Source organism: Rhinoderma darwinii, assembly GCF_050947455.1.
Source record: "Rhinoderma darwinii isolate aRhiDar2 chromosome 5 unlocalized genomic scaffold, aRhiDar2.hap1 SUPER_5_unloc_36, whole genome shotgun sequence".
Taxonomy (NCBI): domain Eukaryota; kingdom Metazoa; phylum Chordata; class Amphibia; order Anura; family Rhinodermatidae; genus Rhinoderma; species Rhinoderma darwinii.
The window spans coordinates 259,227-284,882 of NW_027461794.1; the positions used below are offsets into that span (position 1 = coordinate 259,227).

General features: G+C 46.6%; 12 non-coding genes and 2 pseudogenes across 12 annotated transcripts; all 14 read left to right on the top strand.

Moving 5' to 3' along the window:
* Positions 1–539: 539 nt before the first annotated feature.
* LOC142691203 (U2 spliceosomal RNA) lies at positions 540–714 on the top strand (annotated as a pseudogene).
* A 1,274-nt stretch (positions 715–1,988) lies between these two features.
* LOC142691067 (U2 spliceosomal RNA) lies at positions 1,989–2,179 on the top strand. The gene has a single exon (XR_012859719.1). It is a non-coding gene; the product is annotated as a U2 spliceosomal RNA (small nuclear RNA).
* Positions 2,180–3,453: 1,274 nt separating this feature from the next.
* LOC142691068 (U2 spliceosomal RNA) lies at positions 3,454–3,644 on the top strand. Its single transcript, XR_012859720.1, has one exon. It is a non-coding gene; the product is annotated as a U2 spliceosomal RNA (small nuclear RNA).
* Positions 3,645–4,918: 1,274 nt separating this feature from the next.
* LOC142691069 (U2 spliceosomal RNA) lies at positions 4,919–5,109 on the top strand. Its single transcript, XR_012859721.1, has one exon. It is a non-coding gene; the product is annotated as a U2 spliceosomal RNA (small nuclear RNA).
* Positions 5,110–6,383: 1,274 nt separating this feature from the next.
* On the top strand, positions 6,384–6,574 carry LOC142691070 (U2 spliceosomal RNA). Its single transcript, XR_012859722.1, has one exon. It is a non-coding gene; the product is annotated as a U2 spliceosomal RNA (small nuclear RNA).
* A 1,276-nt stretch (positions 6,575–7,850) lies between these two features.
* On the top strand, positions 7,851–8,041 carry LOC142691071 (U2 spliceosomal RNA). The gene has a single exon (XR_012859723.1). It is a non-coding gene; the product is annotated as a U2 spliceosomal RNA (small nuclear RNA).
* A 6,827-nt stretch (positions 8,042–14,868) lies between these two features.
* LOC142691220 (U2 spliceosomal RNA) lies at positions 14,869–15,060 on the top strand. The gene has a single exon (XR_012859849.1). It is a non-coding gene; the product is annotated as a U2 spliceosomal RNA (small nuclear RNA).
* A 1,274-nt stretch (positions 15,061–16,334) lies between these two features.
* Positions 16,335–16,525, top strand: LOC142691072 (U2 spliceosomal RNA). The gene has a single exon (XR_012859724.1). It is a non-coding gene; the product is annotated as a U2 spliceosomal RNA (small nuclear RNA).
* A 1,274-nt stretch (positions 16,526–17,799) lies between these two features.
* LOC142691073 (U2 spliceosomal RNA) lies at positions 17,800–17,990 on the top strand. Its single transcript, XR_012859725.1, has one exon. It is a non-coding gene; the product is annotated as a U2 spliceosomal RNA (small nuclear RNA).
* A 1,274-nt stretch (positions 17,991–19,264) lies between these two features.
* LOC142691076 (U2 spliceosomal RNA) lies at positions 19,265–19,455 on the top strand. Its single transcript, XR_012859727.1, has one exon. It is a non-coding gene; the product is annotated as a U2 spliceosomal RNA (small nuclear RNA).
* Positions 19,456–20,729: 1,274 nt separating this feature from the next.
* On the top strand, positions 20,730–20,920 carry LOC142691077 (U2 spliceosomal RNA). Its single transcript, XR_012859728.1, has one exon. It is a non-coding gene; the product is annotated as a U2 spliceosomal RNA (small nuclear RNA).
* Positions 20,921–22,198: 1,278 nt separating this feature from the next.
* LOC142691078 (U2 spliceosomal RNA) lies at positions 22,199–22,389 on the top strand. The gene has a single exon (XR_012859729.1). It is a non-coding gene; the product is annotated as a U2 spliceosomal RNA (small nuclear RNA).
* A 1,274-nt stretch (positions 22,390–23,663) lies between these two features.
* LOC142691291 (U2 spliceosomal RNA) lies at positions 23,664–23,774 on the top strand (annotated as a pseudogene).
* Positions 23,775–25,125: 1,351 nt separating this feature from the next.
* Positions 25,126–25,325, top strand: LOC142691237 (U2 spliceosomal RNA). The gene has a single exon (XR_012859862.1). It is a non-coding gene; the product is annotated as a U2 spliceosomal RNA (small nuclear RNA).
* The last annotated feature ends 331 nt before the right edge of the window (positions 25,326–25,656 follow it).

A 25,656-nucleotide genomic window follows, 5' to 3' on the forward strand; every position in this document is an offset into this window, starting at 1 on the left:
ACCGCTCGGTACTTTATGGACTATTTCCTGGGAATACCACGGATGGAGCAATCCAGGAAGCCTGGCGCCTTATGAACTGCTTTAAGGACGCTATATGGTTCGCCAGGAACCGTCTGATTTTGCGGAGAGAGAGTGTGTCCGTCCAGGACTGCCGCAGGCTGATCCACAGCCTGCTCAGAGACTATTCCACCTGGGACAGCCCGGACGTCGATGAGGAAGAGGACTGATACTCCCCTTCCCCCCACTCTCCCTTCTTGTGTGTTGTCTTTCAATAAAGCTTCGGGCCTGTGATTTCCCCCTTCCCTATCCCCTCCTACCCACTCCCCTATCCCATCACTTGTCTGTAATGCTTTGTTGTTTGGCTTTAGTGAATGCAAGAATGTTAGTGTAGCATGTGGTGTAATGTATAGCATAGGCTAGCCTGTACTGTGTATTATACTGTCATGTTATGTTTGACGACTGTTATTATTTATTATTTGCTGCTTCATGGCTTGCGCTGCGTCGCAGTAATGTTTGTATGATGACGATTGATTGTCAATAAAGCATTTTTCAATCAAAAAATCTGTTCTTATCAGTTTAATATCTGATACGTCCCCTATCTGGGGACCATATATTAAATGGATTTTTAGAACAGGGAGATGGAAATAGAGCTTGCTCTGTCCACTCCACGCATTGACCTGGTATTGCAGTATTTCCAGGACCGGTGCACCCTTCCCTTATGTGTTGACTAAAATCAGATTCCAAAAGTGTTTTTTCTCTTTGCCATTGTTTCTGTCTTTCTGAAGGGATCTCCCCTTTTAATCCCATTATTTCAACACCTGTTGGACAATGCATTTGTACAGTCATGTGTGATAATGAGCTCATTTATTAAATGCAATTAATGAATACATTGCCACCTCTTGTTGTGTGTGTGTGTGTGTCTTCTGTGTTTCTGTGTTTCCGGCATTTCACATTGGAACAGCTCATTCACCTTCCTTGTCTTCTCTCCGCCCTCCCTCCCTCCTAGGTAAGTTAAAGAGCTGCACCTGAGCCAGCCACTGATTGATGCAGCACCACAGTCAAATAGTGGAGTGGAGTGGAGTAGGGGAACAGCAAACAGCCATTAAAGCAGCCAGCCGCCTACCCGCCACAATGGACCTACCTGTGTACACTAGGTGGATGTGATGGAATGTACTGTCGTCCCTACATTTCAAGAAGAAGTAAGAATTGCAGTTGCAACAAACCCTTGCTTGCCTACAAAGAGAGCAGCAATTTGGATTTGTTACTATGTTACCTGGAAGAATAACAAACTGTGCAAGGATGGAGGTTGTAGGAGCAAAGAGAAGTTGTCTGTAAAGTTGGTGGATGCCTATTTTCCATTTTGCAGTCCCTTGTCTCCCTCTTGTGGCCTCCTGGAGGCAAATAAATGTGCAAAAAAAAGACAGCCTGGCGGCCGGCTGTTGCAGTGTTGCCCTCTCAGGCAACACTGAGTGACTGACTGAGCCTCACAGTCTTATATAAAGTTCAGACGGAACTTTGCACGTGTCATAGTGGAGCCCTCAGGATTCCAGAGCCAGCTTTCTGACATCATAATGGGGCCTGCCTCAGAGATAAAAGCCTGGGCCCAGGCAGTGTTGTTCAGTGCTGCTCAGCAGGCAGCACAGGACTGGATTAAAGCTGATACAAGGTGTGAAGGAACAAGGGGTGGCTGTGGGCATGCACTTGCTGCCGCTGCCAGTGTTTATCTGCATGGCAGGAGGGCATTTGGGCGTTGCCAGGAAGGCGTTTTTATGTAGATTCCTCCTCTTTCAGCACTGCATTGTGGTGCAAGCAAAAGAAGCAAATCCTGTCTGGCTTCCTCTCCGGCCTTTATTCACCTCCCGCTTAGTAGCTGTAAATGTGTGTGAGCCTGCAGGGCCCCATGGAATTGCCTAGGAGTAGGCTGAATCGCTGCAAGGGGTGAACAGCAGTATGGGACAGGCTCGGGCAAGGCAAGGGCCGCTCGGGTTATCGCTTCTCGGCCTTTTGGCTAAGATCAAGTGTAGTATCTGTTCTTATCAGTTTAATATCTGATACGTCCCCTATCTGGGGACCATATATTAAATGGATTTTTAGAACAGGGAGATGGAAATAGAGCTTGCTCTGTCCACTCCACGCATTGACCTGGTATTGCAGTATTTCCAGGACCGGTGCACCCTTCCCTTATGTGTTGACTAAAATCAGATTCCAAAAGTGTTTTTTCTCTTTGCCATTGTTTCTGTCTTTCTGAAGGGATCTCCCCTTTTAATCCCATTATTTCAACACCTGTTGGACAATGCATTTGTACAGTCATGTGTGATAATGAGCTCATTTATTAAATGCAATTAATGAATACATTGCCACCTCTTGTTGTGTGTGTGTGTGTGTCTTCTGTGTTTCTGTGTTTCCGGCATTTCACATTGGAACAGCTCATTCACCTTCCTTGTCTTCTCTCCGCCCTCCCTCCCTCCTAGGTAAGTTAAAGAGCTGCACCTGAGCCAGCCACTGATTGATGCAGCACCACAGTCAAATAGTGGAGTGGAGTGGAGTAGGGGAACAGCAAACAGCCATTAAAGCAGCCAGCCGCCTACCCGCCACAATGGACCTACCTGTGTACACTAGGTGGATGTGATGGAATGTACTGTCGTCCCTACATTTCAAGAAGAAGTAAGAATTGCAGTTGCAACAAACCCTTGCTTGCCTACAAAGAGAGCAGCAATTTGGATTTGTTACTATGTTACCTGGAAGAATAACAAACTGTGCAAGGATGGAGGTTGTAGGAGCAAAGAGAAGTTGTCTGTAAAGTTGGTGGATGCCTATTTTCCATTTTGCAGTCCCTTGTCTCCCTCTTGTGGCCTCCTGGAGGCAAATAAATGTGCAAAAAAAAGACAGCCTGGCGGCCGGCTGTTGCAGTGTTGCCCTCTCAGGCAACACTGAGTGACTGACTGAGCCTCACAGTCTTATATAAAGTTCAGACGGAACTTTGCACGTGTCATAGTGGAGCCCTCAGGATTCCAGAGCCAGCTTTCTGACATCATAATGGGGCCTGCCTCAGAGATAAAAGCCTGGGCCCAGGCAGTGTTGTTCAGTGCTGCTCAGCAGGCAGCACAGGACTGGATTAAAGCTGATACAAGGTGTGAAGGAACAAGGGGTGGCTGTGGGCATGCACTTGCTGCCGCTGCCAGTGTTTATCTGCATGGCAGGAGGGCATTTGGGCGTTGCCAGGAAGGCGTTTTTATGTAGATTCCTCCTCTTTCAGCACTGCATTGTGGTGCAAGCAAAAGAAGCAAATCCTGTCTGGCTTCCTCTCCGGCCTTTATTCACCTCCCGCTTAGTAGCTGTAAATGTGTGTGAGCCTGCAGGGCCCCATGGAATTGCCTAGGAGTAGGCTGAATCGCTGCAAGGGGTGAACAGCAGTATGGGACAGGCTCGGGCAAGGCAAGGGCCGCTCGGGTTATCGCTTCTCGGCCTTTTGGCTAAGATCAAGTGTAGTATCTGTTCTTATCAGTTTAATATCTGATACGTCCCCTATCTGGGGACCATATATTAAATGGATTTTTAGAACAGGGAGATGGAAATAGAGCTTGCTCTGTCCACTCCACGCATTGACCTGGTATTGCAGTATTTCCAGGACCGGTGCACCCTTCCCTTATGTGTTGACTAAAATCAGATTCCAAAAGTGTTTTTTCTCTTTGCCATTGTTTCTGTCTTTCTGAAGGGATCTCCCCTTTTAATCCCATTATTTCAACACCTGTTGGACAATGCATTTGTACAGTCATGTGTGATAATGAGCTCATTTATTAAATGCAATTAATGAATACATTGCCACCTCTTGTTGTGTGTGTGTGTGTGTCTTCTGTGTTTCTGTGTTTCCGGCATTTCACATTGGAACAGCTCATTCACCTTCCTTGTCTTCTCTCCGCCCTCCCTCCCTCCTAGGTAAGTTAAAGAGCTGCACCTGAGCCAGCCACTGATTGATGCAGCACCACAGTCAAATAGTGGAGTGGAGTGGAGTAGGGGAACAGCAAACAGCCATTAAAGCAGCCAGCCGCCTACCCGCCACAATGGACCTACCTGTGTACACTAGGTGGATGTGATGGAATGTACTGTCGTCCCTACATTTCAAGAAGAAGTAAGAATTGCAGTTGCAACAAACCCTTGCTTGCCTACAAAGAGAGCAGCAATTTGGATTTGTTACTATGTTACCTGGAAGAATAACAAACTGTGCAAGGATGGAGGTTGTAGGAGCAAAGAGAAGTTGTCTGTAAAGTTGGTGGATGCCTATTTTCCATTTTGCAGTCCCTTGTCTCCCTCTTGTGGCCTCCTGGAGGCAAATAAATGTGCAAAAAAAAGACAGCCTGGCGGCCGGCTGTTGCAGTGTTGCCCTCTCAGGCAACACTGAGTGACTGACTGAGCCTCACAGTCTTATATAAAGTTCAGACGGAACTTTGCACGTGTCATAGTGGAGCCCTCAGGATTCCAGAGCCAGCTTTCTGACATCATAATGGGGCCTGCCTCAGAGATAAAAGCCTGGGCCCAGGCAGTGTTGTTCAGTGCTGCTCAGCAGGCAGCACAGGACTGGATTAAAGCTGATACAAGGTGTGAAGGAACAAGGGGTGGCTGTGGGCATGCACTTGCTGCCGCTGCCAGTGTTTATCTGCATGGCAGGAGGGCATTTGGGCGTTGCCAGGAAGGCGTTTTTATGTAGATTCCTCCTCTTTCAGCACTGCATTGTGGTGCAAGCAAAAGAAGCAAATCCTGTCTGGCTTCCTCTCCGGCCTTTATTCACCTCCCGCTTAGTAGCTGTAAATGTGTGTGAGCCTGCAGGGCCCCATGGAATTGCCTAGGAGTAGGCTGAATCGCTGCAAGGGGTGAACAGCAGTATGGGACAGGCTCGGGCAAGGCAAGGGCCGCTCGGGTTATCGCTTCTCGGCCTTTTGGCTAAGATCAAGTGTAGTATCTGTTCTTATCAGTTTAATATCTGATACGTCCCCTATCTGGGGACCATATATTAAATGGATTTTTAGAACAGGGAGATGGAAATAGAGCTTGCTCTGTCCACTCCACGCATTGACCTGGTATTGCAGTATTTCCAGGACCGGTGCACCCTTCCCTTATGTGTTGACTAAAATCAGATTCCAAAAGTGTTTTTTCTCTTTGCCATTGTTTCTGTCTTTCTGAAGGGATCTCCCCTTTTAATCCCATTATTTCAACACCTGTTGGACAATGCATTTGTACAGTCATGTGTGATAATGAGCTCATTTATTAAATGCAATTAATGAATACATTGCCACCTCTTGTTGTGTGTGTGTGTGTGTCTTCTGTGTTTCTGTGTTTCCGGCATTTCACATTGGAACAGCTCATTCACCTTCCTTGTCTTCTCTCCGCCCTCCCTCCCTCCTAGGTAAGTTAAAGAGCTGCACCTGAGCCAGCCACTGATTGATGCAGCACCACAGTCAAATAGTGGAGTGGAGTGGAGTAGGGGAACAGCAAACAGCCATTAAAGCAGCCAGCCGCCTACCCGCCACAATGGACCTACCTGTGTACACTAGGTGGATGTGATGGAATGTACTGTCGTCCCTACATTTCAAGAAGAAGTAAGAATTGCAGTTGCAACAAACCCTTGCTTGCCTACAAAGAGAGCAGCAATTTGGATTTGTTACTATGTTACCTGGAAGAATAACAAACTGTGCAAGGATGGAGGTTGTAGGAGCAAAGAGAAGTTGTCTGTAAAGTTGGTGGATGCCTATTTTCCATTTTGCAGTCCCTTGTCTCCCTCTTGTGGCCTCCTGGAGGCAAATAAATGTGCAAAAAAAAGACAGCCTGGCGGCCGGCTGTTGCAGTGTTGCCCTCTCAGGCAACACTGAGTGACTGACTGAGCCTCACAGTCTTATATAAAGTTCAGACGGAACTTTGCACGTGTCATAGTGGAGCCCTCAGGATTCCAGAGCCAGCTTTCTGACATCATAATGGGGCCTGCCTCAGAGATAAAAGCCTGGGCCCAGGCAGTGTTGTTCAGTGCTGCTCAGCAGGCAGCACAGGACTGGATTAAAGCTGATACAAGGTGTGAAGGAACAAGGGGTGGCTGTGGGCATGCACTTGCTGCCGCTGCCAGTGTTTATCTGCATGGCAGGAGGGCATTTGGGCGTTGCCAGGAAGGCGTTTTTATGTAGATTCCTCCTCTTTCAGCACTGCATTGTGGTGCAAGCAAAAGAAGCAAATCCTGTCTGGCTTCCTCTCCGGCCTTTATTCACCTCCCGCTTAGTAGCTGTAAATGTGTGTGAGCCTGCAGGGCCCCATGGAATTGCCTAGGAGTAGGCTGAATCGCTGCAAGGGGTGAACAGCAGTATGGGACAGGCTCGGGCAAGGCAAGGGCCGCTCGGGTTATCGCTTCTCGGCCTTTTGGCTAAGATCAAGTGTAGTATCTGTTCTTATCAGTTTAATATCTGATACGTCCCCTATCTGGGGACCATATATTAAATGGATTTTTAGAACAGGGAGATGGAAATAGAGCTTGCTCTGTCCACTCCACGCATTGACCTGGTATTGCAGTATTTCCAGGACCGGTGCACCCTTCCCTTATGTGTTGACTAAAATCAGATTCCAAAAGTGTTTTTTCTCTTTGCCATTGTTTCTGTCTTTCTGAAGGGATCTCCCCTTTTAATCCCATTATTTCAACACCTGTTGGACAATGCATTTGTACAGTCATGTGTGATAATGAGCTCATTTATTAAATGCAATTAATGAATACATTGCCACCTCTTGTTGTGTGTGTGTGTGTGTGTCTTCTGTGTTTCTGTGTTTCCGGCATTTCACATTGGAACAGCTCATTCACCTTCCTTGTCTTCTCTCCGCCCTCCCTCCCTCCTAGGTAAGTTAAAGAGCTGCACCTGAGCCAGCCACTGATTGATGCAGCACCACAGTCAAATAGTGGAGTGGAGTGGAGTAGGGGAACAGCAAACAGCCATTAAAGCAGCCAGCCGCCTACCCGCCACAATGGACCTACCTGTGTACACTAGGTGGATGTGATGGAATGTACTGTCGTCCCTACATTTCAAGAAGAAGTAAGAATTGCAGTTGCAACAAACCCTTGCTTGCCTACAAAGAGAGCAGCAATTTGGATTTGTTACTATGTTACCTGGAAGAATAACAAACTGTGCAAGGATGGAGGTTGTAGGAGCAAAGAGAAGTTGTCTGTAAAGTTGGTGGATGCCTATTTTCCATTTTGCAGTCCCTTGTCTCCCTCTTGTGGCCTCCTGGAGGCAAATAAATGTGCAAAAAAAAGACAGCCTGGCGGCCGGCTGTTGCAGTGTTGCCCTCTCAGGCAACACTGAGTGACTGACTGAGCCTCACAGTCTTATATAAAGTTCAGACGGAACTTTGCACGTGTCATAGTGGAGCCCTCAGGATTCCAGAGCCAGCTTTCTGACATCATAATGGGGCCTGCCTCAGAGATAAAAGCCTGGGCCCAGGCAGTGTTGTTCAGTGCTGCTCAGCAGGCAGCACAGGACTGGATTAAAGCTGATACAAGGTGTGAAGGAACAAGGGGTGGCTGTGGGCATGCACTTGCTGCCGCTGCCAGTGTTTATCTGCATGGCAGGAGGGCATTTGGGCGTTGCCAGGAAGGCGTTTTTATGTAGATTCCTCCTCTTTCAGCACTGCATTGTGGTGCAAGCAAAAGAAGCAAATCCTGTCTGGCTTCCTCTCCGGCCTTTATTCACCTCCCGCTTAGTAGCTGTAAATGTGTGTGAGCCTGCAGGGCCCCATGGAATTGCCTAGGAGTAGGCTGAATCGCTGCAAGGGGTGAACAGCAGTATGGGACAGGCTCGGGCAAGGCAAGGGCCGCTCGGGTTATCGCTTCTCGGCCTTTTGGCTAAGATCAAGTGTAGTATCTGTTCTTATCAGTTTAATATCTGATACGTCCCCTATCTGGGGACCATATATTAAATGGATTTTTAGAACAGGGAGATGGAAATAGAGCTTGCTCTGTCCACTCCACGCATTGACCTGGTATTGCAGTATTTCCAGGACCGGTGCACCCTTCCCTTATGTGTTGACTAAAATCAGATTCCAAAAGTGTTTTTTCTCTTTGCCATTGTTTCTGTCTTTCTGAAGGGATCTCCCCTTTTAATCCCATTATTTCAACACCTGTTGGACAATGCATTTGTACAGTCATGTGTGATAATGAGCTCATTTATTAAATGCAATTAATGAATACATTGCCACCTCTTGTTGTGTGTGTGTGTGTGTCTTCTGTGTTTCTGTGTTTCCGGCATTTCACATTGGAACAGCTCATTCACCTTCCTTGTCTTCTCTCCGCCCTCCCTCCCTCCTAGGTAAGTTAAAGAGCTGCACCTGAGCCAGCCACTGATTGATGCAGCACCACAGTCAAATAGTGGAGTGGAGTGGAGTAGGGGAACAGCAAACAGCCATTAAAGCAGCCAGCCGCCTACCCGCCACAATGGACCTACCTGTGTACACTAGGTGGATGTGATGGAATGTACTGTCGTCCCTACATTTCAAGAAGAAGTAAGAATTGCAGTTGCAACAAACCCTTGCTTGCCTACAAAGAGAGCAGCAATTTGGATTTGTTACTATGTTACCTGGAAGAATAACAAACTGTGCAAGGATGGAGGTTGTAGGAGCAAAGAGAAGTTGTCTGTAAAGTTGGTGGATGCCTATTTTCCATTTTGCAGTCCCTTGTCTCCCTCTTGTGGCCTCCTGGAGGCAAATAAATGTGCAAAAAAAAGACAGCCTGGCGGCCGGCTGTTGCAGTGTTGCCCTCTCAGGCAACACTGAGTGACTGACTGAGCCTCACAGTCTTATATAAAGTTCAGACGGAACTTTGCACGTGTCATAGTGGAGCCCTCAGGATTCCAGAGCCAGCTTTCTGACATCATAATGGGGCCTGCCTCAGAGATAAAAGCCTGGGCCCAGGCAGTGTTGTTCAGTGCTGCTCAGCAGGCAGCACAGGACTGGATTAAAGCTGATACAAGGTGTGAAGGAACAAGGGGTGGCTGTGGGCATGCACTTGCTGCCGCTGCCAGTGTTTATCTGCATGGCAGGAGGGCATTTGGGCGTTGCCAGGAAGGCGTTTTTATGTAGATTCCTCCTCTTTCAGCACTGCATTGTGGTGCAAGCAAAAGAAGCAAATCCTGTCTGGCTTCCTCTCCGGCCTTTATTCACCTCCCGCTTAGTAGCTGTAAATGTGTGTGAGCCTGCAGGGCCCCATGGAATTGCCTAGGAGTAGGCTGAATCGCTGCAAGGGGTGAACAGCAGTATGGGACAGGCTCGGGCAAGGCAAGGGCCGCTCGGGTTATCGCTTCTCGGCCTTTTGGCAAGATCAGGTGTAGTATTTCTGTATCTGGTTTTGTTGGGAGGTGTCCGGGGTACCCCGCTCCTTGGCCTTGGGGGATCGTCTCTTTTCACAGAGAGACTTCACCCCCTTGCTGCTATTTGGGGAGTGGGCTTAGCCCCCGGACAACGAGTTGCGATCGCGCCTTACCCAAGAGGTCAACCGGCCTTGAGGCGTTTTTCTAAGAGCGTTCCGAGGGCGTTTATCGGGCTTCGTAGGTGTCTGGGGTACCCTAATCCTTGGCCTTGGGGGAGGGTTCCACTTAATTGTGGAATCTGAGCCCTTGCTGCTATAAGGGACAGGCTTAGCCCCCAGGCACTGAAAATGCCATATACATTTGGATTTGCATCCGGGGACACCCGGTTGCGCCAGTCCGTCCGCATCGAGGTGGAAGAAGGCCATCGCCAGCGGAAGAACCTTCGCTTCATTGTGGAGGTGATTCTGCTGGACTTCCTGGGGCTCAAGCGGGCGGACATCCTGTGTCTCAACGACCAGGAAAGCCGCGGTCGGTACACCGTATCCTTTACGGCCGCGGCATGTTGCGACAACATGCACAAAAGATTGTCTGATGCGGACCAGAGTGAGGAGCGGCTAAATGGACTGAACTTTTTATTCCTCTACGGGGAGGAAGAAGTCCCGCTCGTGATGTGCATGTTCAGTCCATTTGTCTCAGAGTGTGACATTGAAACCTTCCTCAGTCGTTACTGCAGGGAGGTCCGCTTCTCACATAAAATCTTGAACACCCAGAGCTTCTGGAATGGCAAAAGGAAATATTGGGTGAAGTTCCGCCAGGATCCCAATGGCATTGGAGGCTTACATCACCCACCCCAGAACTTTGCCATTGGGAAGAATCGAGGATTCCTATTTTACCCCCAGATGCCAATAGCCTGCCGGAACTGCTTGAGATATGGCCACACCAGAGAACATTGTGACCGGCCCCATGTGGTGCAGTGTAACAGGTGTGGCCAGGTTGGACACGTAGCGGCAAAATGCAGTTCCGAGGTGTTGTGCAATCTGTGCGGCATGACTGGGCATGCTTTTAAAGATTGCCCCCGCAGAGCGAAATCTGGGCTACCCAGACCAGGGCCAGAGCGGCAGTTTGCAACATGTGCAGACGCCGCTGGTAATGCCCCAAAACGAGCATTGACGACTGAGGGGTCCAGGCCAAAGTCCTTCACAGCTCCATCGGGGGGCCCACCGATGTCAGCCTCGAGGGACGGCCATAGGGATTCCACCGGGTCCAGGCAGAGCAGGAGGAATTCTGACTCTGCTGGACATAAGTTGACCGGCACCTCTGCAAACAGGTCCTCTGCTCCGCCTGCAGTGGACCCTGTTGAGGCAGTGGTTAGCGACAGGCGTCGTGGCTCCGTAGGTTCTGCAGTAGGACCTGACGCCTGTCCCAAGAGTGTGGGCATGGAGCGGAGACACTCTGTGTCAGACGAGGGCTCCATTAAGAAAACCCTAAAATATGCTGGATTGGAGCCTCGTTTTGACCATTTCCGGTCAACGGGGGGGTCAGAGCAAAGTTCCTCCACTGCGGTTGTGGAGGGGCTTGCGATGAAGGCTCCCCGTAAGCAGGCAAAGGTTGCCAAGAGTGATGGGACCTCACAGGCCCCTGTGCAGCTGCCCAGGAAGGACATCAGCGATATCTTCAGCCAGGGGCCAGAGATGGGTGAGAGCGACTTCGAGGAGATGGATAGGAGCCATTCTGCAAAGAGACAGCGAGAGGAAGAGGAGTCCGGAGTTCGGAGGAAAGCTGCCTATCGGAGTTCGGATGAGAGCAGTGTGGGGGTTGGAGCCGCCCACGTATCTGGCTCTGACCCTACCAACATCCAAGATTTATTGACCCCTCAAAAAGGGGGTCCAGACTCGCAGCTGATCTCCGAATACGACTCTTCTGGTTCGGACCCTGACCTCAACTAAGACTATGTTGGTTCCTATCAAAGTCGCCTCACTAAATGTGAGGTCCCTAAAGAGCCCTGTCCGCAGGACTGCTTTATTTTCATTTTTAGAGACTGTGGACTTTGACCTTTGCCTGCTTCAAGAATGTGGAATCCCTAATGACTTGGAATATCAAGATTTAAAGATGGACTGGAAACTAGGCCCCTCAGTCTGGTCTGGTGGAAATGACTGTCGCTCTGCGGGGGTTGGATTGCTCTGCCGAGGTCGTTTTATCTCCATCCAAACAGTGACTGAAATCATGCCCGGCAGAGCTATTTTAATACATTTGCTTTTTAATGGAATTTTAATTCGTGTTTTAAACGTTTATGCCCCTCCTACCAAACAGGAGAGGGCAGAACTATTAGAGATTTTACCATTGTTTTGTGTTGGGTCTACCCCCCTGCTGGTGGGTGGTGATTTTAACTGTGTGCGAGATGGAGAACACCGGCAGGGTGGGGATTTTAATCGAAAAATTGACCGTACTTCTTACCTGCTCAAGAATTTTATTGGTGATTTTAAATTGAAAGACTGCTGGAGGGAACTCTTGCCTGCGGACCCAGGCCCCACCTGGTCCAATGGAAGAGTGAGCTCCAGAATTGATTTTATTTTCACTTCTAATAGTTTTATTCCCAAAAAATGTTTGCTTTTAACAAATATTTTATCTGATCACAAGCTCCTTTCAGTGCACCTGGAGCTAGAGGGAGAGCAAAAAGCTTGTAGGGGTCCCTGGAGACTAAACACCACACTCCTGGAGGACCCCATCATTAAAGAGGAGTTTGTGCGGACCTACCAGTGTTGGCAGTCCCATAGAGCGCCCAGTCAGCCTATGCTACACTGGTGGGAGGGCATTAAACCCAAAATCAGAGCTTTTTTTATTCGAGCAGGTAAGAAGAAAGCAAAAGAGAGAAAACAATGGTTTTATGTTCTTAATAAACGTTTACATGTACTTTTTAAATTGAAGGAGATTGGTATGGATGTTGATGATGATATCTTAAATCTTAAAGCTGAAATAAAACATGCCATAGAAGAGAAAGGGAAACAAATAATTTTTAATTCACATGTAAAGCACCTCGAGGATGGCGAGAAGTGTTCCCGGTTCTTCTTCAAAAAGGTAATGGATAAACGAGATGTCATTTTAAACCTTGAAGGAGAAACCACTATGGTCGGCATTTTAAATTCTGCTTTTAATTTCTACCAATCTCTTTTTAACAAGAAAAATATTGATCCTTCCTTTTTAGAACATGTTCTTAATTCCCTTGATGCCAAGCTAGATATTTTAGACCAGGAAGTTTTATCCCGTAATATTACCTTGGAGGAACTTTTATTTGCTTTTAAAAGTTTTTCTAATGGGAAAGCTCCTGGGGAAGATGGTCTGCCCATCGAATTTTATCATGCTTTTTGGGAAATTTTAAAGAATGACATGTTTTTATTGTATAAGGAAGTTTTTATTACTGAAGAGCTGCCCCCTTCCTGGAGGAGGGGGATTGTGTCCTTAATTTTTAAAAAAGGTGAGAGGGACCAGTTAAAAAACTGGCGCCCTATTACTCTTTTAAACGTTGATTGTAAAATTTTAGCTAAACTAATAACAATCCGTTTTAAACCTTTTATTCAGAAATTAATCCATCCAAACCAGGTATGTGGGGTACCTGGGAGGTCAATTACTGAGTCCCTGAATATTTTACGTGACATCATTTGGTATTTTAAAGAAAGGGGTCAAAGCCTTGCTATTTTATCCTTAGATTTCGAGAAGGCTTTTGACCGGGTCTCCCATGAATATCTTTTTATGGTTCTTAAAAAGATGGCTGTTCCTGAAATTATTTTAACACGTATTAAGCTTTTATATCGATCCTGTTTTAGCCAAATTTCTATCAACGGATTTTTAACTAAAGGTGTTCCTCTTTTATCAGGGGTGAAACAGGGGTGCCCGTTGTCTCCGCTCCTTTTTATTTGTGCCATAGAACCTCTGTTCACCCTAATAAGAGATGATAAAGTCATCAGAGGCGTGCCCATACCTGGAGGAAGGGGGAACCAGGTAAAAATCCTAGGCTATATGGATGACGCCACCGTCCTATGCCCAGACGCCGCTTCTATGAGACGGGCATTGAGGAACACCGGCTTTTTTTGTGAAGCCTCTGGTTTTAAATTAAACGTTGATAAGTGTGACTGTTTTTATACTGGTGTATGGGATTCCTCTGTGACACCAGGAGTTAACATGCAGCAGGATCAGATAAAAATTTTAGGAATTGTTTTTAATCAAGAAAACGATGGGAGACCCAATTGGGATTCAGTAATTGCCAAAATGGAAAAAAAGGTTTTAATGTGGAATTTGAGAAATCTCACCATGGAGGGAAAAGTTTTAATAATTAAATCTGTTTTATTACCCATAATGCTTTATGTAGCTATGGTTTTCCCTCCAACAATTTTATATATTAAAAAAGTGACCAGGATCTGTTTTATGTTTTTATGGGGTTCCAAAATGGAAAAACTAAAACGTGATTTTATGTACAGATGTAAGGACAATGGCGGGAGAGATGTTCCTAACCTTTTTAACTTCTTTTACATTAAATACTTTTGCTTCTGTTTTAAAATGTATAATTCTGATGGTATTTTTAGCTACTTTTTAAAGTACGCTACGGGCATGATTTTTAAACGATGGTTTCGTGTCCCTTTGAATTCTCCTGTGCTTCTGTGTCCCCCAAAACAATATGCGGTGCTCGAAAAAACTGTCAGGCTCCTAGGTCTCCAAGAATTGGAGCCTGACATATTGGGGGACCAGAAAAAAGTGTCACTCTCCTGTAGGCGGCAGGAGGATACTCTGGCAGTTTCAAATTTCTCACAGGCAAGGTCCAAGGTGGTGTGGCGGAACGTTTTCGGGAAATTTATGGCAAATGTGCACAAGGACCTTGCCTGGGCAATCGTTCACCAGTGCCTCCCTACTCGTGAATTCCAGCATAGGCGAGGACTGGTGGCGAGAGCCAAGTGCCCGAGAGACAGGTGTGGTGACGACGAGACGGTAATGCACCTGTTTTGGAACTGCCCATATGCACAGGAGGTTTGGAGGAAGGTAGGCCCATTGCTGAAATGGGCCTGCGGTCTTAAAGATCTTAAATTTGAATACGTGTTTTATGGTCTTTTTAACTGCCCAAGTTTTAAACAGCAAATGGTCTGTTGGATCATTTTAAACTGTTTTAAGAATGCCATCTGGAAGGTTAGGAACATTCTGCTTTTTAAACATGATTTTATTGACGTTAAAAATTGTGTGAAATATGCCCTAAGTGAAATGTATATTTATTATCTTAGGGACAAAAAGCAGCTAGGGGTAAAAGAAGCAACATCCATGTGGTGTTTGCAAATGTGGAATACCATAACATTGTAAATAAAAATGGTTTTATTCTTTTATGTCTTTTATGCCCTGTATAAATTTTATCCTGCTATTGTTCTGTACTTTTATTATAACATCTGTATTAATGGTCTTATTATTATTACTTTTGTATTCATTTAAATGTATGAATATTCATGTATTATGCTGTTGATTTTATCTTGTGGTTTCAATTTTAAAAAAAAGTCTGTAAAATATATTATTTTTGCCAATAAAAAACTTTGTTGAAACCTTATCTGTTCTTATCAGTTTAATATCTGATACGTCCCCTATCTGGGGACCATATATTAAATGGATTTTTAGAACAGGGAGATGGAAATAGAGCTTGCTCTGTCCACTCCACGCATTGACCTGGTATTGCAGTATTTCCAGGACCGGTGCACCCTTCCCTTATGTGTTGACTAAAATCAGATTCCAAAAGTGTTTTTTCTCTTTGCCATTGTTTCTGTCTTTCTGAAGGGATCTCCCCTTTTAATCCCATTATTTCAACACCTGTTGGACAATGCATTTGTACAGTCATGTGTGATAATGAGCTCATTTATTAAATGCAATTAATGAATACATTGCCACCTCTTGTTGTGTGTGTGTGTGTGTCTTCTGTGTTTCTGTGTTTCCGGCATTTCACATTGGAACAGCTCATTCACCTTCCTTGTCTTCTCTCCGCCCTCCCTCCCTCCTAGGTAAGTTAAAGAGCTGCACCTGAGCCAGCCACTGATTGATGCAGCACCACAGTCAAATAGTGGAGTGGAGTGGAGTAGGGGAACAGCAAACAGCCATTAAAGCAGCCAGCCGCCTACCCGCCACAATGGACCTACCTGTGTACACTAGGTGGATGTGATGGAATGTACTGTCGTCCCTACATTTCAAGAAGAAGTAAGAATTGCAGTTGCAACAAACCCTTGCTTGCCTACAAAGAGAGCAGCAATTTGGATTTGTTACTATGTTACCTGGAAGAATAACAAACTGTGCAAGGATGGAGGTTGTAGGAGCAAAGAGAAGTTGTCTGTAAAGTTGGTGGATGCCTATTTTCCATTTTGCAGTCCCTTGTCTCCCTCTTGTGGCCTCCTGGAGGCAAATAAATGTGCAAAAAAAAGACAGCCTGGCGGCCGGCTGTTGCAGTGTTGCCCTCTCAGGCAACACTGAGTGACTGACTGAGCCTCACAGTCTTATATAAAGTTCAGACGGAACTTTGCACGTGTCATAGTGGAGCCCTCAGGATTCCAGAGCCAGCTTTCTGACATCATAATGGGGCCTGCCTCAGAGATAAAAGCCTGGGCCCAGGCAGTGTTGTTCAGTGCTGCTCAGCAGGCAGCACAGGACTGGATTAAAGCTGATACAAGGTGTGAAGGAACAAGGGGTGGCTGTGGGCATGCACTTGCTGCCGCTGCCAGTGTTTATCTGCATGGCAGGAGGGCATTTGGGCGTTGCCAGGAAGGCGTTTTTATGTAGATTCCTCCTCTTTCAGCACTGCATTGTGGTGCAAGCAAAAGAAGCAAATCCTGTCTGGCTTCCTCTCCGGCCTTTATTCACCTCCCGCTTAGTAGCTGTAAATGTGTGTGAGCCTGCAGGGCCCCATGGAATTGCCTAGGAGTAGGCTGAATCGCTGCAAGGGGTGAACAGCAGTATGGGACAGGCTCGGGCAAGGCAAGGGCCGCTCGGGTTATCGCTTCTCGGCCTTTTGGCTAAGATCAAGTGTAGTATCTGTTCTTATCAGTTTAATATCTGATACGTCCCCTATCTGGGGACCATATATTAAATGGATTTTTAGAACAGGGAGATGGAAATAGAGCTTGCTCTGTCCACTCCACGCATTGACCTGGTATTGCAGTATTTCCAGGACCGGTGCACCCTTCCCTTATGTGTTGACTAAAATCAGATTCCAAAAGTGTTTTTTCTCTTTGCCATTGTTTCTGTCTTTCTGAAGGGATCTCCCCTTTTAATCCCATTATTTCAACACCTGTTGGACAATGCATTTGTACAGTCATGTGTGATAATGAGCTCATTTATTAAATGCAATTAATGAATACATTGCCACCTCTTGTTGTGTGTGTGTGTGTGTCTTCTGTGTTTCTGTGTTTCCGGCATTTCACATTGGAACAGCTCATTCACCTTCCTTGTCTTCTCTCCGCCCTCCCTCCCTCCTAGGTAAGTTAAAGAGCTGCACCTGAGCCAGCCACTGATTGATGCAGCACCACAGTCAAATAGTGGAGTGGAGTGGAGTAGGGGAACAGCAAACAGCCATTAAAGCAGCCAGCCGCCTACCCGCCACAATGGACCTACCTGTGTACACTAGGTGGATGTGATGGAATGTACTGTCGTCCCTACATTTCAAGAAGAAGTAAGAATTGCAGTTGCAACAAACCCTTGCTTGCCTACAAAGAGAGCAGCAATTTGGATTTGTTACTATGTTACCTGGAAGAATAACAAACTGTGCAAGGATGGAGGTTGTAGGAGCAAAGAGAAGTTGTCTGTAAAGTTGGTGGATGCCTATTTTCCATTTTGCAGTCCCTTGTCTCCCTCTTGTGGCCTCCTGGAGGCAAATAAATGTGCAAAAAAAAGACAGCCTGGCGGCCGGCTGTTGCAGTGTTGCCCTCTCAGGCAACACTGAGTGACTGACTGAGCCTCACAGTCTTATATAAAGTTCAGACGGAACTTTGCACGTGTCATAGTGGAGCCCTCAGGATTCCAGAGCCAGCTTTCTGACATCATAATGGGGCCTGCCTCAGAGATAAAAGCCTGGGCCCAGGCAGTGTTGTTCAGTGCTGCTCAGCAGGCAGCACAGGACTGGATTAAAGCTGATACAAGGTGTGAAGGAACAAGGGGTGGCTGTGGGCATGCACTTGCTGCCGCTGCCAGTGTTTATCTGCATGGCAGGAGGGCATTTGGGCGTTGCCAGGAAGGCGTTTTTATGTAGATTCCTCCTCTTTCAGCACTGCATTGTGGTGCAAGCAAAAGAAGCAAATCCTGTCTGGCTTCCTCTCCGGCCTTTATTCACCTCCCGCTTAGTAGCTGTAAATGTGTGTGAGCCTGCAGGGCCCCATGGAATTGCCTAGGAGTAGGCTGAATCGCTGCAAGGGGTGAACAGCAGTATGGGACAGGCTCGGGCAAGGCAAGGGCCGCTCGGGTTATCGCTTCTCGGCCTTTTGGCTAAGATCAAGTGTAGTATCTGTTCTTATCAGTTTAATATCTGATACGTCCCCTATCTGGGGACCATATATTAAATGGATTTTTAGAACAGGGAGATGGAAATAGAGCTTGCTCTGTCCACTCCACGCATTGACCTGGTATTGCAGTATTTCCAGGACCGGTGCACCCTTCCCTTATGTGTTGACTAAAATCAGATTCCAAAAGTGTTTTTTCTCTTTGCCATTGTTTCTGTCTTTCTGAAGGGATCTCCCCTTTTAATCCCATTATTTCAACACCTGTTGGACAATGCATTTGTACAGTCATGTGTGATAATGAGCTCATTTATTAAATGCAATTAATGAATACATTGCCACCTCTTGTTGTGTGTGTGTGTGTGTCTTCTGTGTTTCTGTGTTTCCGGCATTTCACATTGGAACAGCTCATTCACCTTCCTTGTCTTCTCTCCGCCCTCCCTCCCTCCTAGGTAAGTTAAAGAGCTGCACCTGAGCCAGCCACTGATTGATGCAGCACCACAGTCAAATAGTGGAGTGGAGTGGAGTAGGGGAACAGCAAACAGCCATTAAAGCAGCCAGCCGCCTACCCGCCACAATGGACCTACCTGTGTACACTAGGTGGATGTGATGGAATGTACTGTCGTCCCTACATTTCAAGAAGAAGTAAGAATTGCAGTTGCAACAAACCCTTGCTTGCCTACAAAGAGAGCAGCAATTTGGATTTGTTACTATGTTACCTGGAAGAATAACAAACTGTGCAAGGATGGAGGTTGTAGGAGCAAAGAGAAGTTGTCTGTAAAGTTGGTGGATGCCTATTTTCCATTTTGCAGTCCCTTGTCTCCCTCTTGTGGCCTCCTGGAGGCAAATAAATGTGCAAAAAAAAGACAGCCTGGCGGCCGGCTGTTGCAGTGTTGCCCTCTCAGGCAACACTGAGTGACTGACTGAGCCTCACAGTCTTATATAAAGTTCAGACGGAACTTTGCACGTGTCATAGTGGAGCCCTCAGGATTCCAGAGCCAGCTTTCTGACATCATAATGGGGCCTGCCTCAGAGATAAAAGCCTGGGCCCAGGCAGTGTTGTTCAGTGCTGCTCAGCAGGCAGCACAGGACTGGATTAAAGCTGATACAAGGTGTGAAGGAACAAGGGGTGGCTGTGGGCATGCACTTGCTGCCGCTGCCAGTGTTTATCTGCATGGCAGGAGGGCATTTGGGCGTTGCCAGGAAGGCGTTTTTATGTAGATTCCTCCTCTTTCAGCACTGCATTGTGGTGCAAGCAAAAGAAGCAAATCCTGTCTGGCTTCCTCTCCGGCCTTTATTCACCTCCCGCTTAGTAGCTGTAAATGTGTGTGAGCCTGCAGGGCCCCATGGAATTGCCTAGGAGTAGGCTGAATCGCTGCAAGGGGTGAACAGCAGTATGGGACAGGCTCGGGCAAGGCAAGGGCCGCTCGGGTTATCGCTTCTCGGCCTTTTGGCTAAGATCAAGTGTAGTATCTGTTCTTATCAGTTTAATATCTGATACGTCCCCTATCTGGGGACCATATATTAAATGGATTTTTAGAACAGGGAGATGGAAATAGAGCTTGCTCTGTCCACTCCACGCATTGACCTGGTATTGCAGTATTTCCAGGACCGGTGCACCCTTCCCTTATGTGTTGACTAAAATCAGATTCCAAAAGTGTTTTTTCTCTTTGCCATTGTTTCTGTCTTTCTGAAGGGATCTCCCCTTTTAATCCCATTATTTCAACACCTGTTGGACAATGCATTTGTACAGTCATGTGTGATAATGAGCTCATTTATTAAATGCAATTAATGAATACATTGCCACCTCTTGTTGTGTGTGTGTGTGTGTCTTCTGTGTTTCTGTGTTTCCGGCATTTCACATTGGAACAGCTCATTCACCTTCCTTGTCTTCTCTCCGCCCTCCCTCCCTCCTAGGTAAGTTAAAGAGCTGCACCTGAGCCAGCCACTGATTGATGCAGCACCACAGTCAAATAGTGGAGTGGAGTGGAGTAGGGGAACAGCAAACAGCCATTAAAGCAGCCAGCCGCCTACCCGCCACAATGGACCTACCTGTGTACACTAGGTGGATGTGATGGAATGTACTGTCGTCCCTACATTTCAAGAAGAAGTAAGAATTGCAGTTGCAACAAACCCTTGCTTGCCTACAAAGAGAGCAGCAATTTGGATTTGTTACTATGTTACCTGGAAGAATAACAAACTGTGCAAGGATGGAGGTTGTAGGAGCAAAGAGAAGTTGTCTGTAAAGTTGGTGGATGCCTATTTTCCATTTTGCAGTCCCTTGTCTCCCTCTTGTGGCCTCCTGGAGGCAAATAAATGTGCAAAAAAAAGACAGCCTGGCGGCCGGCTGTTGCAGTGTTGCCCTCTCAGGCAACACTGAGTGACTGACTGAGCCTCACAGTCTTATATAAAGTTCAGACGGAACTTTGCACGTGTCATAGTGGAGCCCTCAGGATTCCAGAGCCAGCTTTCTGACATCATAATGGGGCCTGCCTCAGAGATAAAAGCCTGGGCCCAGGCAGTGTTGTTCAGTGCTGCTCAGCAGGCAGCACAGGACTGGATTAAAGCTGATACAAGGTGTGAAGGAACAAGGGGTGGCTGTGGGCATGCACTTGCTGCCGCTGCCAGTGTTTATCTGCATGGCAGGAGGGCATTTGGGCGTTGCCAGGAAGGCGTTTTTATGTAGATTCCTCCTCTTTCAGCACTGCATTGTGGTGCAAGCAAAAGAAGCAAATCCTGTCTGGCTTCCTCTCCGGCCTTTATTCACCTCCCGCTTAGTAGCTGTAAATGTGTGTGAGCCTGCAGGGCCCCATGGAATTGCCTAGGAGTAGGCTGAATCGCTGCAAGGGGTGAACAGCAGTATGGGACAGGCTCGGGCAAGGCAAGGGCCGCTCGGGTTATCGCTTCTCGGCCTTTTGGCTAAGATCAAGTGTAGTATCTGTTCTTATCAGTTTAATATCTGATACGTCCCCTATCTGGGGACCATATATTAAATGGATTTTTAGAACAGGGAGATGGAAATAGAGCTTGCTCTGTCCACTCCACGCATTGACCTGGTATTGCAGTATTTCCAGGACCGGTGCACCCTTCCCTTATGTGTTGACTAAAATCAGATTCCAAAAGTGTTTTTTCTCTTTGCCATTGTTTCTGTCTTTCTGAAGGGATCTCCCCTTTTAATCCCATTATTTCAACACCTGTTGGACAATGCATTTGTACAGTCATGTGTGATAATGAGCTCATTTATTAAATGCAATTAATGAATACATTGCCACCTCTTGTTGTGTGTGTGTGTGTGTGTGTCTTCTGTGTTTCTGTGTTTCCGGCATTTCACATTGGAACAGCTCATTCACCTTCCTTGTCTTCTCTCCGCCCTCCCTCCCTCCTAGGTAAGTTAAAGAGCTGCACCTGAGCCAGCCACTGATTGATGCAGCACCACAGTCAAATAGTGGAGTGGAGTGGAGTAGGGGAACAGCAAACAGCCATTAAAGCAGCCAGCCGCCTACCCGCCACAATGGACCTACCTGTGTACACTAGGTGGATGTGATGGAATGTACTGTCGTCCCTACATTTCAAGAAGAAGTAAGAATTGCAGTTGCAACAAACCCTTGCTTGCCTACAAAGAGAGCAGCAATTTGGATTTGTTACTATGTTACCTGGAAGAATAACAAACTGTGCAAGGATGGAGGTTGTAGGAGCAAAGAGAAGTTGTCTGTAAAGTTGGTGGATGCCTATTTTCCATTTTGCAGTCCCTTGTCTCCCTCTTGTGGCCTCCTGGAGGCAAATAAATGTGCAAAAAAAAGACAGCCTGGCGGCCGGCTGTTGCAGTGTTGCCCTCTCAGGCAACACTGAGTGACTGACTGAGCCTCACAGTCTTATATAAAGTTCAGACGGAACTTTGCACGTGTCATAGTGGAGCCCTCAGGATTCCAGAGCCAGCTTTCTGACATCATAATGGGGCCTGCCTCAGAGATAAAAGCCTGGGCCCAGGCAGTGTTGTTCAGTGCTGCTCAGCAGGCAGCACAGGACTGGATTAAAGCTGATACAAGGTGTGAAGGAACAAGGGGTGGCTGTGGGCATGCACTTGCTGCCGCTGCCAGTGTTTATCTGCATGGCAGGAGGGCATTTGGGCGTTGCCAGGAAGGCGTTTTTATGTAGATTCCTCCTCTTTCAGCACTGCATTGTGGTGCAAGCAAAAGAAGCAAATCCTGTCTGGCTTCCTCTCCGGCCTTTATTCACCTCCCGCTTAGTAGCTGTAAATGTGTGTGAGCCTGCAGGGCCCCATGGAATTGCCTAGGAGTAGGCTGAATCGCTGCAAGGGGTGAACAGCAGTATGGGACAGGCTCGGGCAAGGCAAGGGCCGCTCGGGTTATCGCTTCTCGGCCTTTTGGCTAAGATCAAGTGTAGTATCTGTTCTTATCAGTTTAATATCTGATACGTCCCCTATCTGGGGACCATATATTAAATGGATTTTTAGAACAGGGAGATGGAAATAGAGCTTGCTCTGTCCACTCCACGCATTGACCTGGTATTGCAGTATTTCCAGGACCGGTGCACCCTTCCCTTATGTGTTGACTAAAATCAGATTCCAAAAGTGTTTTTTCTCTTTGCCATTGTTTCTGTCTTTCTGAAGGGATCTCCCCTTTTAATCCCATTATTTCAACACCTGTTGGACAATGCATTTGTACAGTCATGTGTGATAATGAGCTCATTTATTAAATGCAATTAATGAATACATTGCCACCTCTTGTTGTGTGTGTGTGTGTGTCTTCTGTGTTTCTGTGTTTCCGGCATTTCACATTGGAACAGCTCATTCACCTTCCTTGTCTTCTCTCCGCCCTCCCTCCCTCCTAGGTAAGTTAAAGAGCTGCACCTGAGCCAGCCACTGATTGATGCAGCACCACAGTCAAATAGTGGAGTGGAGTGGAGTAGGGGAACAGCAAACAGCCATTAAAGCAGCCAGCCGCCTACCCGCCACAATGGACCTACCTGTGTACACTAGGTGGATGTGATGGAATGTACTGTCGTCCCTACATTTCAAGAAGAAGTAAGAATTGCAGTTGCAACAAACCCTTGCTTGCCTACAAAGAGAGCAGCAATTTGGATTTGTTACTATGTTACCTGGAAGAATAACAAACTGTGCAAGGATGGAGGTTGTAGGAGCAAAGAGAAGTTGTCTGTAAAGTTGGTGGATGCCTATTTTCCATTTTGCAGTCCCTTGTCTCCCTCTTGTGGCCTCCTGGAGGCAAATAAATGTGCAAAAAAAAGACAGCCTGGCGGCCGGCTGTTGCAGTGTTGCCCTCTCAGGCAACACTGAGTGACTGACTGAGCCTCACAGTCTTATATAAAGTTCAGACGGAACTTTGCACGTGTCATAGTGGAGCCCTCAGGATTCCAGAGCCAGCTTTCTGACATCATAATGGGGCCTGCCTCAGAGATAAAAGCCTGGGCCCAGGCAGTGTTGTTCAGTGCTGCTCAGCAGGCAGCACAGGACTGGATTAAAGCTGATACAAGGTGTGAAGGAACAAGGGGTGGCTGTGGGCATGCACTTGCTGCCGCTGCCAGTGTTTATCTGCATGGCAGGAGGGCATTTGGGCGTTGCCAGGAAGGCGTTTTTATGTAGATTCCTCCTCTTTCAGCACTGCATTGTGGTGCAAGCAAAAGAAGCAAATCCTGTCTGGCTTCCTCTCCGGCCTTTATTCACCTCCCGCTTAGTAGCTGTAAATGTGTGTGAGCCTGCAGGGCCCCATGGAATTGCCTAGGAGTAGGCTGAATCGCTGCAAGGGGTGAACAGCAGTATGGGACAGGCTCGGGCAAGGCAAGGGCCGCTCGGGTTATCGCTTCTCGGCCTTTTGGCTAAGATCAAGTGTAGTACTTTAGGGTATTGCCTTGTTTCTTGGTCAGGAGGTGCCCTGGTACCCTTTTCCTTGGCCTGGGGGGATCGTTTCTCTTAGGAGAGACTTCACCCCTCTGCTGCTATTGGGGAGGAGGATTAGTCCAGGGCAACGGGGAGCGATCACCTGCCTGGTACTTCGGTACTGAAGGTATTCTTTGGAGATTGCTGGAATTCGTTTGGAGCAGGATGGAGGAAATTCCCGAATATATGCGTACCAGGAATGCTGTCCGGTTTTTCGTGGAGGAATCTGAGCGACAAAGGAAGGATCTGGAGTTCATCACAAAGGTTCTTTTGTTGGATTTCTTTCAGCTGGAGAGATCATGCATTTTGGCGGTGATGGACTATCCGAGGAGAGGGTGCTTTGACGTTACCTTCGCCACAGAAGAAATTTATGCTGTCTTTTTAGAACGCTTGAAGGAAGGTAAAAGGGACCCAAGACTTGTGGGTGTGAAGGTAACACCACATTTTGTGCCAAACAAAAAGTTGGTGGTTGTAAAAATGTTTTCGCCTTACGTGGATGAAGAGGACATTAAGTTATTTCTCAATAAGTTTTGTGAGGAGGTGGTGGGAAAGGGGAAAGTGTTTAACCCTTTTGGATTTTGGACTGGGAAGTGGAAATTTCTTTGTAAATTTGTGAGAATTGGTGAATCTAGAAACCTATTGTTTCCTCCAGCGCGGTTCAAGATTGGAAGTGCGTGTGGAAATTTATTTTTTCTTGGAATGGATATGTTTTGTTTGAATTGTAAAGAGTATGGTCATGAGAGAGAAGCCTGTGAGAAAGTAATGTGTACAAAATGTCTGCAAGAGGGACATAAGTATAATGAATGTCAGAAAGGGAAAGTATGTAATATGTGTGGAGAGGAGGGGCACATATTCAAATCGTGCCCAAAGAAAAGCAAACGTGAGGTACAAGAGGAAAATAAGAAGATAGTCAAAAGAAAGGAAGCGGAAGTTAGTTTGGAAGAAGGCAAGCTTCACAAATTGGAAGGAAGTGGGCAAAGTGATGAGAAAAAAAGGAAAAAAGCAGAGAGAAAGAAAAAAAGTGTCATTTCAGAAGAGGAAAGAGCAGAAAGAGACAGGTTATTGGAAGAAGTAGAGCAGTTACGTAGTAAAATTAATTTTGAAAAAATGCGGAGGAGGGTGCGGCTCTGTGTAAGAGAAAATTTACCAGGGTTTCTTGAAAGGTATGGTGTGCCAACGTGGTTAACGTGCATTGTAAACTGTGAGTGGGATGGTAATGATTTGCAGGAACATCTAGTGGATATGTTAGGAACTATTGCTGTTAAAAAAGGAATGTTTTTTTGATTTCTTAAGAAAAAAAAAGGGAAAGAGGAAAACAAAAATTAATTGTACGTTTTCAGTTTTCATTGTGATGATCTAAGTCTTTTTTATTTTGAATTTTATGATTTTTAAGACGTGATCTGAATGAATTAAAAAAAAAAAAAAAAATCTGTTCTTATCAGTTTAATATCTGATACGTCCCCTATCTGGGGACCATATATTAAATGGATTTTTAGAACAGGGAGATGGAAATAGAGCTTGCTCTGTCCACTCCACGCATTGACCTGGTATTGCAGTATTTCCAGGACCGGTGCACCCTTCCCTTATGTGTTGACTAAAATCAGATTCCAAAAGTGTTTTTTCTCTTTGCCATTGTTTCTGTCTTTCTGAAGGGATCTCCCCTTTTAATCCCATTATTTCAACACCTGTTGGACAATGCATTTGTACAGTCATGTGTGATAATGAGCTCATTTATTAAATGCAATTAATGAATACATTGCCACCTCTTGTTGTGTGTGTGTGTGTGTGTGTCTTCTGTGTTTCTGTGTTTCCGGCATTTCACATTGGAACAGCTCATTCACCTTCCTTGTCTTCTCTCCGCCCTCCCTCCCTCCCTCCTAGGTAAGTTAAAGAGCTGCACCTGAGCCAGCCA